This window comes from Pongo abelii, chromosome X (assembly GCF_028885655.2).
Source record: "Pongo abelii isolate AG06213 chromosome X, NHGRI_mPonAbe1-v2.0_pri, whole genome shotgun sequence".
NCBI lineage: Eukaryota > Metazoa > Chordata > Mammalia > Primates > Hominidae > Pongo > Pongo abelii.
Genome location: NC_072008.2, coordinates 75,864,267 through 75,881,821, shown reverse-complemented (window position 1 = coordinate 75,881,821; position 17,555 = coordinate 75,864,267). Strand labels below are relative to the sequence as shown.

The following is a 17,555-nucleotide window of genomic DNA, read 5'->3' as shown; positions in this document are numbered from 1 at the left end:
GAGCTAACTATCCTAAATATATATGCACCCAATACAGGAGCACCCAGATTCATAAAGCAAGTCCTGAGTGACCTACAAAGAGACTTAGACTCCCACACATTAATAATGGGAGACTTTAACACCCCACTGTCAACATTAGACAGGTCAACGAGACAGAAAGTCAACAAGGATACCCAGGAATTGAACTCAGCTCTGCACCAAGCGGACCTAATAGACATCTACAGAACTCTCCACCCCAAATCAACAGAATACACATTTTTTTCAGCACCACACCACACCTATTCCAAAATTGACCATATACTTGGAAGTAAAGCTCTCCTCAATAAATGTAAAAGAACAGAAATTGTAACAAACTGTCTCTCAGATCACAGTGCAATCAAGCTAGAACTCAGGATTAAGAATCTCACTCAAAACCGCTCAACTACGTGGAAACTGAACAACCTGCTCCTGAATGACTACTGGGTACATAACGAAATGAAGGCAGAAATAAAGATGTTCTTTGAAACCAACGAGAAACAAGACACAACATACCAGAATCTCTGGGATGCATTCAAAGCAGTGTGTAGAGGGAAATTTATAGCACTAAATGCCCACAAGAGAAAGCAGGAAAGATCCAAAATTGACACCCTAACATCACAATTAAAAGAACTAGAAAAGCAAGAGCAAACACATTCAAAAGCTAGCAGAAGGCAAGAAATAACTAAAATCAGAGCAGAACTGAAGGAAATAGAGACACAAAAAACCCTTCAAAAAATAAATGAATCCAGGAGCTGGTTTTTTGAAAGGATCAACAAAATTGATAGACCGCTAGCAAGATTAATAAAGAAAAAAAGAGAGAAGAATCAAATAGATGCAATAAAAAATGATAAAGGGGATATCACCACCGATCCCACAGAAATACAAACTACCATCAGAGAATATTACAAACACCTCTATGCAAATAAACTAGAAAATCTAGAAGAAATGGATAAATTCCTCAACACATACACCCTCCCAAGACTAAACCAGGAAAAAGTTGAATCTCTGAATAGACCAATAACAGGAGCTGAAATTGTGGCAATAATCAATAGCTTACCAACCAAAAAAAGTCCAGGACCAGATGGATTCACAGCCGAATTCTACCAGAGGTACAAGGAGGAGCTGGTACCATTCCTTCTGAAACTATTCCAATCAATAGAAAAAGAGGGAATCCTCCCTAACTCATTTTATGAGGCCAGCATCATCCTGATACCAAAGCCTGGCAGAGACACAACAAAAAAAGAGAATTTTAGACCAATATCCTTGATGAACATTGATGCAAAAATCCTCAATAAAATACTGGCAAACCGAATCCAGCAGCACATCAAAAAGCTTATCCACCATGATCAAGTGGGCTTCATCCCTGGGATGCAAGGCTGGTTCAATATACGCAAATCAATAAATGTAATCCAGCATATAAACAGAACCAAAGACAAAAACCACATGATTATCTCAATAGATGCAGAAAAGGCCTTTGACAAAATTCAACAACCCTTCATGCTAAAAACTCTCAATAAATTAGGAATTGATGGGACGTATCTCAAAATAATAAGAGCTATTTATGACAAACCCACAGCCAATATCATACTGAATGGGCAAAAACTGGAAGCATTCCGTTTGAAAACTGGCACAAGACAGGGATGCCCTCTCTCACCACTTCTATTCAACATAGTGTTGGAAGTTCTGGCCAGGGCAATTAGGCAGGAGAAGGAAATCAAGGGTATTCAATTAGGAAAAGAGGAAGTCAAATTGTCCCTGTTTGCAGATGACATGATAGTATATCTAGAAAACCCCATTGTCTCAGCCCAAAATCTCCTTAAGCTGATAAGCAACTTCAGCAAAGTCTCAGGATACAAAATCAATGTGCAAAAATCACAAGCATTCTTATACATCAATAACAGACAAACAGAGAGCCAAATCATGAGTGAACTCCCATTCACAATTGCTTCAAAGAGAATCAAATACCTAGGAATCCAACTTACAAGGGATGTGAAAGACCTCTTCAAGGAGAACTACAAACCACTGCTCAGGGAAATAAAAGAGGATACAAACAAATGGAAGAACATTCCATGCTCATGGGTAGGAAGAATCAATATCATGAAAATGGCCATCCTTCCCAAGGTAATTTACAGATTCAATGCCATCCCCATCAAGCTACCAATGACTTTCTTCACAGAATTGGAAAAAACTACTTTAAAGTTCATATGGAACCAAAAAAGAGCCCGCATCGCCAAGTCAATCCTAAGCCAAAAGAACAAAGCTGGAGGCATCACACTACCTGACTTCAAACTATACTACAAGGCTACAGTAACCAAAACAGCATGGTACTGGTACCAAAACAGAGATATAGATCAATGGAACAGAACAGAGCCGTCAGAAATAATGCCACATATCTACAAGTATCTGATCTTTGACAAACCTGACAAAAACAAGAAATGGGGAAAGGATTCCCTATTTAATAAATGGTGCTGGGAAAACTGGCTAGCCATATGTAGAAAGCTGAAACTGGATCCCTTCCTTACACCTTATACAAAAATCAATTCAAGATGGATTAAAGACTTAAATGTTAGACCTAAAACCATAAAAACCCTAGAAGAAAACCTAGGCATTACCATTCAGGACATAGGCATGGGCAAGGACTTCATGTCTAAAACACCAAAAGCAATGGCAACAAAAGCCAAAATTGACAAATGGGATCTAATTCAACTAAAGAGCTTCTGCACAGCAAAAGAAACTACCATCAGAGTGAACAGGCAACCTACAAAATGGGAGAAAATTTTCGCAACCTACTCATCTGACAAAGGGCTAATATCCAGAATCTACAATGAACTCCAACAAATTTACAAGAAAAAAACAAACAACCCCATCAAAAAGTGGGCGAAGGACATGAACAGACACTTCTCAAAAGAAGACATTTATGCAGCCAAAAAACACATGAAAAAATGCTCACCATCACTGGCCATCAGAGAAATGCAAATCAAAACCACAATGAGATACCATCTCACACCAGTTAGAATGGCAATCATTAAAAAGTCAGGAAACAACAGGTGCTGGAGAGGATGTGGAGAAATAGGAACACTTTTACACTGTTGGTGGGACTGTAAACTAGTTCAACCCTTGTGGAAGTCAGTGTGGCGATTCCTCAGGGATCTAGAACTAGAAATTCCATTCGACCCAGCCATCCCATTACTGGGTATATACCCAAAGGACTATAAATCATGCTGCTATAAAGACACATGCACACGTATGTTTATTGCGGCATTATTCACAATAGCAAAGACTTGGAACCAACCCAAATGTCCAACAATGATAGACTGGATTAAGAAAATGTGGCACATATACACCATGGAATACTATGCAGCCATAAAAAATGATGAGTTCACGTCCTTTGTAGGGACATGGATGAAATTGGAAATCATCATTCTCAGTAAACTATCGCAAGAACAAAAAACCAAACACCGCATATTCTCACTCATAGGTGGGAATTAAACAATGAGAACACATGGACACAGGAAGGGGAACATCACACTCTGGGGACTGTTGTGGGGTGGGGGGAGGGGGGAGGGATAGCACTGGGAGATATACCTAATGCTAGATGACGAGTTGGTGGGTGCAGCGCACCAGCATGGCACATGTATACATATGTAACTTACCTGCACATTGTGCACATGTACCATAAAACCTAAAGTATAATAATAATAATAATAAAAGAAAAAAAAAAAAAAAAGAACAAAAAAAAAAAAAAAAAGAAAAGAGTGAAATTGTTTTGTTCTTTTTTATAAGTCTCATTAATGTCTGGCTTAATAATAGGGGACATCTGGAGTCTCATATCTGCCTCTACATTGGATGTATTGGGATGTTTTGGTTGAGTATATCACACATATATTATTGTAAATGTACATGTAACAAAATTTACCATTTTAACCATTTTTAAGGAAACATTTCAGTGGCATTAAGTACATTTACACTGTTATACAACAATTACCACCATCCATTTCCAGAATTTTTTCAGCTTCCAAACTGAAACTCAAAACAATAACTCCCCATTGTCCCCACCCCCAACCCTAGCAACCACCATTCTATTTTCTGTTTCTATGAATTTGACTATTATAGTTAACCTTATATAAGTGGAACCATATAGTATTTGTATTTTCATGACTTGCTTATTTCTTTTTTTTGAGACGGAGTCTGTGTCGCCCAGGCTGGAGTGTAGTGGTGTGATTCCTACTCACTGCAACCTCCGCCTCCTGGGTTCAAGCAATTCTTCCACCTCAGCCTCTGGAGTAGCTGGGACTAGAGGTGTGCGCCACCACACCTGGCTGATTTTTGTATTTTTAGTAGAGATGGAGTTTCACCATGTTGGCCAGGCTGGTTTTGAACTTCTGACCACAAATGATTTGCCCGCCTTGGCCTCCCCAAATTCTGGGATTACAGGTATGAGCCACTGTGCCAGGCCGTGACTGGCTTATTTCACTTAGCATAATGTGTTCAAGGTTCATTCATGTTGTAGGTTGAGTAATATTCCAAAGTGTGTGTATATACAGACATACATACCACGTTTTGTGTGTCCGTTCGTCTGTCAAGGACACCTGGGTTGTTTCCACCTTTTGTCTATTGTGAACAATGCTACTATGAATATAGGTATACAAATATCTGTTTACATTTCTGCCTTCAATTCTTTTGGATATATATCCAGAAGTGGAATTGCTGGGTCATATAGTAGTTCTCACTTCCCTTCTGATGGACATTTATATCAGTGCTACTCAAACTGTATTCCACAGACTGGTGCCAGTCGTGAACTATCACCTGTACACAAAGAGATAAGTATAGGAACTGAGGATGGGCATTTAAAACCTTTTATAGCAATTTCATGTGGCCATGACATCTAAGTGAATGATCACTTTTCTAGTAATTTGTTTTTTCTCTACAAAGGTATCAGTCTGTGATGGATTGGAAATTTACCAAAAAAATAACAACAACAACAACAACAAAAAACCAAGCTGGGTCAGGCATGGTGGCTCACGCCTGTAATCCCAGCACTTTGGGAGGCCCAGGCAGGAGGATCACTTGAGACCAGCCTGGGCAACAAAGTGAGATCTCATCTCTACAAAAAATTTTAAAAATTAGCTGGGCATGGCCAGGCGCAGTGGCTCACGCCTGTAATCCCAGCACTTTCGGAGGCCGAGGTGGGCGGATCATGAGGTCAGGAGATCGAGACCATCCTGGCTAACACGGTGAAACCCCATCTCTACTAAAAATACAAAAAATTAGCCGGGTGTGGTGGCGGGTGCCTGTAGTCCCGGCTACTCAGGCTGAGGCAGGAGAATGGTGTGAACCCGGGAGGCGGAGCTTGCAGTGAGCTGAGATTGCACCACTGCACTCCAGCCTGGGTGACAGAGCAAGACTCCGTCTCAAAAAAAAAAAGAAAAATTAGCTGGGCATGGTGGCATGTGCCTGTAGTCCCAGCTACTCAGGAAGCTGAGGCAGGAGGATTATTTGAGCCTGGGAGGTCAAGGCTGCAGTGAGCTATCATCACACCACTGCACTCTAGCCTGGGCAAAAGAGCAAGATCCTGTCTCAAACAAAAAAACAAACAAAAAAACCCCAAACCCCTGGTCTTTTGCCACAGATAGTTTTCATTTTTGTTTTTTACTGAAGATGAGATGTTGCTGTGTTGCCCAGGCTGGTCTCGAATTCCTGGCCTCAAGCAGTCCTCCCACCTTGGCCTCCCAAAGTGCTGGGATTACAGGAGTGAGCCACTGCACCTGGTCATCACAGATAGTTTGAGAAGCACTGATTGAGGTAGATTCCAGTTTGGGGTTGTCATTTGCCATTAACTCTTTTTTATGGACAATGTTTCTCTAAGGTAGGTACTGAAGAGTAGAATTACAGGGTTACTGCGAAGAGTGTGTACATTTTACATTTTATTACTGCAAAATTGCTCTTTGAAAAGGCCAAATACTTCTAACAATGGTATATGAGTCCTTTTTTTGTGCCAGAAATGATATTCAAAAAAAGAAAACTAAGACAGTGTATGAGAGTACCTGTTTCCTTACACTCCTGCCAACACTTGATATCAATCTCTTAAACTTTTATTAGTCTGTCAGGCAAAAAATATCTCCTCTTTATTCACAGTTTTCTGATTATTAGTGAATTTAAGTATTTTTTCATGTTTATTAACTTTAAATTTTGATGTAGTCAGATATATTATTCCTTTTCTTTATGGCTTTTACTTTTTTGTTGTTTTTTTGGTAGAGACAAGTCTCACTTTGTCGCCCAGGTTGTAGTGTAGTGGTGCAATCATAGCTCACTGCAGCCTTGAACTCCTGGGCTCAAGCAATCCTCCCACCTCAGCCTCCCCAGTAGCTGGGACCATGGGCACATGCCACTACACCTGGCTAATTAAAAAAAAATTTTTTTTGTAGAGATGGGGTCTCACTATGATGCCTAGGGTGGTCTCTAACTCCTGACTTCAAGTGATCCGCCCGCCTCGGCCCCCAAAGTGCTGGGATTATAGGCATGAACCACTGCACCTGGCCCAGCTTTTGCTTTTTTAGTCTTAAGATGGCTGTTCTTGCTCCAAGGTTTTAAACATATTCATTTATATTTTCTTCTCATGTGTTTCTTCCCCCCTTTTTCTTACAGCTTTATTGAGGTATAATTGATGTACACTAAACTGCACATCCTTAAAGTATATAATTTGATGAATATGGACATATATACACACCCATGTATCTATTACCACAATCGAGATAATGAACATGTCCATCACCTCTGAAAATGTCCTTGTGTGTTCCTTTGTTCTCATACATTTCTAAATGTGTGTGTATGCTCATGCACGCATGGATGCATGGATGTGTGCTGGGATTATACACTTTTTCATTGCTTAATTAAGGTAAACTTACATACAGTAAAATTCATCTTGAGTATACATTTCTGCATGTGCTGACAAATGCATAAAGTCATGTAACAACTGGCCGGGTGTGGTGGCTCACACCTGTAATCCCAGCTCTTTGGGAGGTCGAGGCGGGTGGATCACCTGAGGTCGGGAGTTGGAGAGCAGCCTGACCAACATGGAGAAACCCCATCTCTACTAAAAATACAAAATTAGCCAGGCGTGGTGGCGCATGCCTGTAATTCCAGCTACTCGGGAGGCTGAGGCAGGAGAATCGCTTGAACCCAGGAGGTGGAGGTTGTGGTGAGCCGAGATTGCACCATTGCACTCCAGCCTGGGCAACAAGAGCGAAACTCTGTCTCAAAAAAAAAAAAAAAAAGTCATGTAGCAACCAATAAACCAATACAATGAAGATATAGAATAGTTCCATCACTTCAAAAAATTCCCAGTTCTCCTTTATAGCCTACTCTCCCCTCTACTTCCCAGTAATCACTGCCTGTTTTCTGTCACTATGGTTTTCCCTTTTCAAACCTGTCATGTAATCATACAGTATATAACCTTTTGAGACTGGCTTCTTTTATTTATTTTTATTTATTATTATTATTATTATTTTTGAGACGGAGTCTCACTTGTCGCCTAGGCTGGAGTGCAGTGGCGTGGTCTCGGCTCACTGCAACCTCTGCCTCCCAGTACAAGCGATTCTCCCGCCTCAGCTTCCCGAGTAGCTGGGATTACAGGTGTGTGGTACCATGCCCAGCTAATTTTTGTATTTTTAGTAGAGATGGAGTTTCACCATGTTGGCCAGGCTGGTCTTGAACTCCTGACCTCAGGTGATCCGCCTGCCTTGGCCTCCCAAAATGCTGCAATTACAGGCATGAGCCACTGTGCCTGACCTATTTATTATTATTATTATTATTATTTATTTTGTTTTTTTGAGACGGAGTCTTGCTCTGTCACCCAGGCTGGAGTGTAGTGGTGTAATCTTGGCTCACTGCAACCTCCCACTCCCAGGTTCAAGTGGTTCTCCTGCCTCGGCCTCCCGAGTAGCTGGGATTATAGGCGCCCGCCACCACATCCAGCTAATTTTTGTATTTTTAGTAGAGACAGGGTTTCACCATGTTGGCCAGGCTGGTCTCGAACTCCTGACCTCAGGTGATCTGCTCGCCTTGGCCTCCCAAAGTGTTGCAATTACAGGCGTAAGCCACCACACCTGGCCTATATATTATTATTATTGTTATTATTTATTTATTTATTTTTTTTGAGACAGAGTCTCACTTTGTTGTCCAGGCTAGAGTGCAGTGGCACAATCATGGCTCACCGCAGCCTCGACCTTCTGGGCTCAGGTGATCTTCCCACCTCAGCCTCCTGAGTAGCTGGGACTACAGGTGCAGGCCACCACGCCCGGCTAATTTTTTTGTATTTTTTGAAGAGATGGGGTTTTGCCATGTTGTCCAGACTGGTCTTGAACTCCTGGGCTCTAGTGATCCTCTCACCTCAGCCTCCTGAAGTCCTAGGATTACAAGTATGAACCACCACGACTGGCTGGTTTTAATTCTTTAAACTGTTTAGAAGTTACTTTTGTGAATGGTATGAGATATTGCTATAACTTAATTCTTTTTCAAATATTAGGTTGGTGCAAAGTTATTGTAGTTTTTGCCATTAAAAATGGCAAGTTTATTTTGCACCAACCTAATAAATAGGTAATCATCACTATACGATTTACTTTTCCAATGACTGGAAATGCCACCTTTATTATATACCCAATTCCCTTATACACACGAATCTGTTTCTGGACCATCTATTTTGTTTCACTGATGTTTGTTCTTATGTCAAAATCATACTTTTTATATTACTGCTATAGGTTTATCATAATTTTGATACCTGATAAAGTCTTCCCTGTTGTTTTCAGACGTTTCTTGCCTAACTAGTTCACTTTTCCTTCTACAAGGTTTTAGAATCAGCCAATACATTCTCCAAAAAAATGTTGTTGAGATTTTAGTTGAGATTATGTTGAAATTTCAGCTTAATTTGCGGAGAGCGGATATCTTTACATTATTAAATTTTCTCAACCAGGAACATAATATATCCCTCTGTTTATTAAAGTTTTCATTAATGATATGTCTCTCCTTTTATTTAGGCTTCTTTTATGTTTCATATTATTTTGTAATCCTGTGTTTACTTCTCTTTCTTTCTCATCTGTAAACTTTTGTTTTTTTTTGAGACAGGGTCTTGCTGTCACCCAGGCTGGACTGCAATGGTGCAACCACGGCTTACTGCAGCCTCAACCTCACTGCAGGTATTAACATTTATTTTTTCTTTTTTTGGAGAGATGAGGTCTCACTATGCTGCCCAGGCTGGTCTTGAACTCCTGGTCTCAAGTGATTCTCCTGCTTTGGCCTCCCAAAATGCTGGGATTATTGGCCTGAGCCACTGCGCCTGGCCTGTAAACTTTTTTGAGTGTAGGGACGTTTTTGTTTCATCCCTATATTTGCAGTGCCTGATGTATAGTAAGTGCTCAGTAAATGTTTGATGAGCAAATTACACCACAATAAGTGTTCCAGCATTTCATTAAAAATGGTGGACTTCAGCCTGGGCAACATAGTGAGAGACCTCATCTCTACAAAAAATAAAAAGATTAGCTGGGCATGGCGGCATGTGCCTGTGGTTCCTGCTACTCAAGTGGCTGATGTAGGAGGATTGCTTGAGCCCAGGAGGTCGAGGCTGCAGTGCACTTCAGCCTAGGCAACAGAGCAACACCCTGTCTCAAACAACAACAAAAACAAAAAAACAAAACTTGTGGACTTGGGAGTGGGGGATTGTGGGGGGAGGGGAAATGGGTGAAGAGGGGGAAGTGGCTGGGGAATGGGTGGGGGCCTGGTGGGAGCAAGCAGCAGAGCTGGGGTCCCTGAGCTCTGTCAGGAGGAAGCCAGGCTGCACTTGCTGGGCAGTCGGAGGGGACAGGTGGCACCAGAAGGCAGGTGGACTTACCCTGTCGGTGACTGCAGCCTCTGCCCGTCCTGCCTTGCTGCAGGTGCCTTGGATGAGGCTGCCCCACATGCCCTGAATGATTTTTATAATCAGTGGATAAAGTGGGAAAAAATGTGGAATAACTTCAAATACAGGTAACAGAATGTCTTCAGTCATGCGGGAGGAAGTCGTAGTGAAAATGTGGATATGAACTCCGACAGATATTTGTCAAAAAGAAAAAATATCAATATAGGAGACGCAGCTGCTCAGCAACAAAGTAGTCCCTTAAGAGAAAATGTTGCCTTACACCTGGCATGCCAGGCCCTTCAAAGAATTCTTCAAAGAGAAACCAACATTGTGCCACTGAAATCCCTCAAATTGTTGAAATAATTATCAAAAAGGATAATGATTTTTGTGTTACCCCAGGAACAAGACTTGCACAAACAGATTCCTACTTTTGACATGCTCTATGGGGTTGGAAGAGAAACATTTCTGTTACAGTGACCCAGGATTCATTGGATACTGATAAAAAGTTTGGTAGAACCGGTACCAGCCGCTGCAAAATCATGCCAAAATGTAAAGACCATCGAGACTAGGAAGAAACTGCATCAACTAACGAGCAAAATAACCAGCTAACATCATAATGACAGGATCAAATTCACACATAACAATATTAACTTTAAATGTAAATGGACTAAATGCTCCAATTAAAAGACACAGACTGGCAAATTGGATAAAGAGTCAAGACCCATCAGTGTGCTGTATTCAGGAAACCCATCTCACATGCAGAGACACACATAGGCTCAAAATAAAAGGATGGAGGAAGATCTACCAAGCAAATGGAAAGTAAAAAAAGGCAGGGGTTGCAATCCTAGTCTCTGATAAAACAGACTTTAAACCAACGAAGATCAAAAGAGACAAAGAAGGCCATTACATAATGGTAAAGGGATCAATTCAACAAGAAGAGCTAACTATCCTAAATATATATGCACCCAATACAGGAGCACCCAGATTCATAAAGCAACTCCTGAGTGACCTACAAAGAGACTTAGACTCCCACACATTAATAATGGGAGACTTTAACACCCCACTGTCAACATTAGACAGATCAACGAGACAGAAAGTCAACAAGGATACCCAAGAATTGAACTCAGCTCTGCACCAAGCGGACCTAATAGACATCTACAGAACTCTCCACCCCAAATCAACAGAATATACATTTTTTTCAGCACCACACCACACCTATTCCAAAATTGACCACATACTTGGAAGTAAAGCACTCCTCAGCAAATGTAAAAGAACAGAAATTATAACAAACTATCTCTCAGATCACAGTGCAATCAAACTAGAACTCAGGATTAAGAATCTCACTCAAAACTGCTCAACTACATGGAAACTGAACAACCTGCTCCTGAATGACTACTGGGTACATAACGAAATGAAGGCAGAAATAAAGATGTTCTTTGAAACCAATGAGAACCAAGACACAACATACCAGAATCTCTGGGATGCATTCAAAGCAGTGTGTAGAGGGAAATTTATAGCACTAAATGCCCACAAGAGAAAGCAGGAAAGATCCAAAATTGACACCCTAACATCACAATTAAAAGAACTAGAAAAGCAAGAGCAAACACATTCAAAAGCTAGCAGAAGGCAAGAAATAACTAAAATCAGAGCAGAACTGAAGGAAATAGAGACACAAAAAACCCTTCAAAAAATTAATGAATCCAGGAGCTGGTTTTTTGAAAGGATCAACAAAATTGATAGACCGCTAGCAAGACTAATAAAGAAAAAAAGAGAGAAGAATCAAATAGATGCAGTAAAAAATGATAAATGGGATATCACCACCGATCCCACAGAAATACAAACTACCATCAGAGAATATTACAAACACCTCTACGCAAATAAACTAGAAAATCTAAAAGAAATGGATAAATTCCTCGACACATACACGCTCCCAAGACTAAACCAGGAAGAAGTTGAATCTCTGAATAGACCAATAACAGGAGCTGAAATTGTGGCAATAATAAATTCCTCGACACATACACGCTCCCAAGACTAAACCAGGAAGAAGTTGAATCTCTGAATAGACCAATAACAGGAGCTGAAATTGTGGCAATAATCAATAGCTTACCAACCAAAAAGAGTCCAGGACCAGATGGATTCACAGCCGAATTCTACCAGAGGTACAAGGAGGAACTGGTACCATTCCTTCTGAAACTATTCCAATCAATAGAAAAAGAGGGAATCCTCCCTAACTCATTTTATGAGGCCAGCATCATCCTGATACCAAAGCCTGGCAGAGACACAACCAAAAAAGAGAATTTTAGACCAATATCCTTGATGAACATTGATGCAAAAATCCTCAATAAAATACTGGCAAACCGAATCCAGCAGCACATCAAAAAGCTTATCCACCATGATCAAGTGGGCTTCATCCCTGGGATGCAAAGCTGGTTCAATATATGCAAATCAATAAATGTAATCCAGCATATAAACAGAACCAAAGACAAAAACCACATGATTATCTCAATAGATGCAGAAAAGGCCTTTGACAAAATTCAACAACCCTTCATGCTAAAAACTCTCAATAAATTAGGTATTGATAGGACGTATCTCAAAATAATAAGAGCTATCTATGACAAACCCACAGCCAATATCATACTGAATGGGCAAAACTGGAAGCATTCCGTTTGAAAACTGGCACAAGACAGGGATGCCCTCTCTCACCACTCCTATTCAACATAGTGTTGGAAGTTCTGGCCAGGGCAATTAGGCAGGAGAAGGAAATAATGGGTATTCAATTAGGAAAAGAGGAAGTCAAATTGTCCCTGTTTGCAGACAAGATTGTATATCTAGAAAACCCCATCATCTCAGCCCAAAATCTCCTTAAGCTGATAAGCAACTTCAGCAAAGTCTCAGGATACAAAATCAATGTACAAAAATCACAAGCATTCTTATACACCAACAACAGACAAATAGAGAGCCAAATCATGAGTGAACTCCCATTCACAATTGCTTCAAAGAGAATAAAATACCTAGGAATCCAACTTACAAGGGACGTGAAGGACCTCTTCAAGGAGAACTACAAACCGCTGCTCAAGGAAATAAAAGAGGATACAAAGAAATGGAAGAACATTCCATGCTCATGGGTAGGAAGAATCAATATCATGAAAATGGCCATACTGCCCAAGGTAATTTACAGATTCAATGCCATCCCCATCAAGCTACCAATGACTTTCTTCACAGAATTGGAAAAAACTACTTTAAAGTTCATATGGAACCAAAAAAGAGCCCGCATTGCCAAGTCAATCCTAAGCCAAAAGAACAAAGCTGGAGGCATCACGCTACCTGACTTCAAACTATACTGCAAGGCTACAGTAACCAAAACAGCATGGTACTGGTACCAAAACAGAATGGTACTGGTACCAAAACAGAGATATAGATCAATGGAACAAAACAGAGCCCTCAGAAATAACGCCGCCTATCTACAACTATCTGATCTTTGACAAACCTGAGAAAAACAAGCAGTGGGGAAAGGATTCCCTATTTAATAAATGGTGCTGGGAAAACTGGCTAGCCATATGGAGAAAGCTGAAACTGGATCCCTTCCTTACACCTTATACAAAAATCAATTCAAGATGGATTAAAGACTTAAACATTAGACCTAAAAACATAAAAACCCTAGAAGAAAACCTAGGCATTACCATTCAGGACATAGGCATGGGCAAGGACTTCATGTCTAAAACACCAAAAGCAATGGCAACAAAAGCCAAAATTGACAAATGGGATCTAATTCAACTAAAGAGCTTCTGCACAGCAAAAGAAACTACCATCAGAGTGAACAGGCAACCTACAAAATGGGAGAAAATTTTCGCAACCTACTCATCTGACAAAGGGCTAATATCCAGAATCTACAATGAACTCCAACAAATTTACAAGAAAAAAAACAAACAACCCCATCAAAAAGTGGGCAAAGGACATGAACAGACACTTCTCAAAAGAAGACATTTATGCAGTCAAAAAACACATGAAAAAATGCTCACCATCACTGGCCATCAGAGAAATGCAAATCAAAACCACAATGAGATACCATCTCACACCAGTTAGAATGGCAATCATTAAAAAGTCAGGAAACAGCAGGTGCTGGAGAGGATGTGGAGAAATAGGAACACTTTTACACTGTTGGTGGGACTGTAAACTAGTTCAACCCTTGTGGAAGTCAGTGTGGCGATTCCTCAGGGATCTGGAACTAGAAATACCATTTGACCCAGCCATCCCATTACTGGGTATATGCCCAAAGGACTATAAATCATGCTGCTATAAAGACACATGCACACATATGTTTATTGTGGCATTATTCACAATAGCAAAGACTTGGAACCAACTCAAATGTCCAACAATGATAGACTGGATTAAGAAAATGTGGCACATATACACCATGGAATACTATGCAGCCATAAAAAATGATGAGTTCATGTCCTTTGTAGGGACATGGATGAAATTGGAAATCATCATTCTCAGTAAACTATCGCAAGAACAAAAAACCAAACACCGCATATTCTCACTCATAGGTGGGAATTGAACAATGAGAACACATGGACACAGGAAGGGGAACATCACACTCCGGGGACTGTTGTGGGGTGGGGGGAGGGGGGAGGGATAGCATTAGGAGATATACCTAATGCTAGATGACGAGTTAGTGGGTGCAGTGCACCAGCATGACACATGTATACATATGTAACTAACCTTCACATTGTGCACATGTACCCTAAAACTTAAAGTATAAAAAAAAAAAAAAAGTTTGGTAGAACTCAAAGTGGACTTCAAAAGAGAGAGAGGTGCTAAGCTCTGTACAGGACATGGACAATGTTTCCAGAAGAACTGTAGGGAAGTCGCTCTCTGAGACAGGTTGCAGGATACTGTGGGCTTGTGTTTTCCCATGAGAACTTATAACAAGCAGTCAAAGCCTCTCTTTTCCAATAAAAGAAAAATCTATTTTTCTGAATTAATGCTGGAGAAATGCCCTTTTCCTGCTGGCTCAGATTTATCCCCCAAATGGCATTTGATTAAACAGCATACAGCTCCTGTGAGCCCACATTCAACATTTTTTGATGCATTTGAGCCATCTTTGGGTTTTTTTTTTTCTTTTTTTTGAGACGGAGTCTCAATCCATTGCCCAGGCTGGAGTGCAGTGGTGTAATCTTGGCTCACTACAACCTTGGCTCGCTGCAACCTCTGCCTCCTGGGTTCAAGTGATTCTCCTGTCTCAGCCTCCTGAGTAGCTGGGATTACAGATGCCCGCCACCACGCCCAGCTAATTTTTGTGTATTTTAGTAGAGATAGATTTTCGCCATGTTGGCCAGGTTGCTCTTGAACTCCTGACCTCAGGTGATCGGCACACCTCGGCCTCCCAAAGTGCTGGGATTACAGGCGTGCGCCACCTCACCCAGCCCCATATTTGGTTTCTACAGAAGATGAAGATAGTTTAGAGAGAAGACTGCTTAGTATTGAAGAAGGGGTTGATCCCCCTCCCGATGCACAAATGCGTATGTTTGAAGCGACTGCACAGGTTAATCCATTAAATAAAGTGGGACCAAAGTTAGCTCCTGGAATGACTGAAATAAGTGGGGACAGTTCTGCAGTTCCACATGCTAATTGTGACCTGAAAGAGGATACAGCCACCCTGTGTTTGCAGCCATGGAGGGCAGAAGCAGCATGAGGTACATGCCCATGTTAGCAGACAGGGAGCTTGGGAAGTCCACACACAGGCTGATTACAGATACTGCTTCAGACTACAGGCAATCCTTGTTATTGGAGAGTGATGGACCGTTATGAATCAGAAGCCCTTCTAGAAGGGAAATGTGAAGACACATTTTTGCTCAGGGAAGCTGGGCAAAGGGACTGCCTCTTCTCTGTGAACTTCTGGGGCTACAACAGATCCCTGCAGGCCTGAATTGAGCAGTAATCACAACTTTGGTTTTGATGCCCATGACCCCTGTTTATTTCACTCCTCCACTGTAACAGGACTTTAAGAACATTATAGCAGCCATAAAAAAATGATGAGTTCATGTCCTTTGCGGGGACATGGATGAAGCTGGAAACCATCATTCTCAGCAAACTAACACAGGAACAGAAAACCAAACACCGCATGTTCTCACTCATAAGTGGGAATTGAACAATGAGAACACATGGACATGGCATGGGGGTTGTGGGGGGAACATCACACACCAGGGCCTGTCGGGGAGTGGGGAGCTAGGGGAGGGATAGCATTAGGAGAAATACCTAATGTAGATGATGGGTTGATGAGTGCAGCAAACCACCATGGCACATGTATACCTATGTAACAAACCTGCATGTTCTGCACATGTATCCCAGCACTTATAGTTTAATAAAAAAGAACATTATAAAGATCCCAGTTATTGCATGTTTTTTGAACCATTGCTTACTATATTACTAGATAGGACTTGCCCTTTTAGCTGTAGTATATCTGTTGTACAGTAATCTGCAGGTGCACTACATATGATGGAATTAATGGTCTCCCTTTACCATCAATGTTACAGGATTTTTAAAAAGAGTATCATTATAAACAAAAATTTAGGGTTCGCTAGTGAGAACGAGAACCAGTCAAGGCAAAGTAAACTCTCCTGTCCCCAAAGGGTGTGAACCTCGTCTGCTTTCATGTGCATCAGACGTACACCTATAGCAAGCACACATAACGGTGCTAGGTTTTTTCATACAGTGTGTAAGGTTAGTGTTAGTATCTGTCAGATGCAACCTTCTGTTACTTATCCAGATAAACGTAGTGCCTAGTGGTACAACAGAGGGTAGAACTACAGGTGTTCAGGCCAGGCACAGTGGCTCACACCTGTAATCCCAGCACTTTGGGAGGCTGAGGCAGGGAGATCACTTGAGCTTAGGAGTTCGAGACCAGCCTGAGCAACGTGGTGAAACCCCATCTCTACTGAAAATACAAAAAATTACCTGGGCGTGGTGGTGGGCGCCTGTAATCCCAGCTACTGGGGAGGCTGAGTGGGAGAATTGCTGGAACCTGGGAGGCTGAGGTTGCAGTGAGCCAAGATTGCTCCACTGCACTCCAGTCTGGGAGACAGAGCAAGACTGTCAAAACAAAAACAAAAACAAAAACAAACTACAGGTGTTGAGTAAGACTACAAAACAAGATTGCCTATTTAGCGAACAGTTTGGTTTTTAATGGCTGTAGTAATTGAGTGAGGCAACTCTGGGGCATTTGCTGTGAAGAATTCTATTTCTTACTGAAGAACAAATTATTAATATCAGATGAGTATTTCAACAATGTGACTAATGTTTGAAATTATTTTTTCTAAGAGTTTTTCTATAACCTTCCAAAAGTAGTGATGCTTATAATTACTATAAATCAAGCTTTAGAAGTCCAATACAAATAAAATAATGCCTTTCTTTTAGGAAAAAAAAAGTAATTTTCTGTCCACAAGGGCATAGTGCATTTCACCTAAATGTTGATGTAGTTTATAGTCAGACTCTTTTCTCTTCTGCAAAAGATACTGTTAAGTAAACCAGGTTTTCTAAATAGTCATTCTTAAGAGTTTGGACTTATAAAATTAGTAGCAGAATTTTATTTAAAGGCCCTAGGTATTAGTTTTTTTTTTTTGTTTGTTTTTTAGATGGAGTCTTGCTC

At 40.9% G+C, this 17,555-nt stretch overlaps 1 pseudogene; it reads left to right on the top strand.

Moving 5' to 3' along the window:
• Nucleotides 1–10,072: 10,072 nt before the first annotated feature.
• LOC100454539 (suppressor of cytokine signaling 5-like) lies at nucleotides 10,073–16,521 on the top strand (annotated as a pseudogene).
• The last annotated feature ends 1,034 nt before the right edge of the window (nucleotides 16,522–17,555 follow it).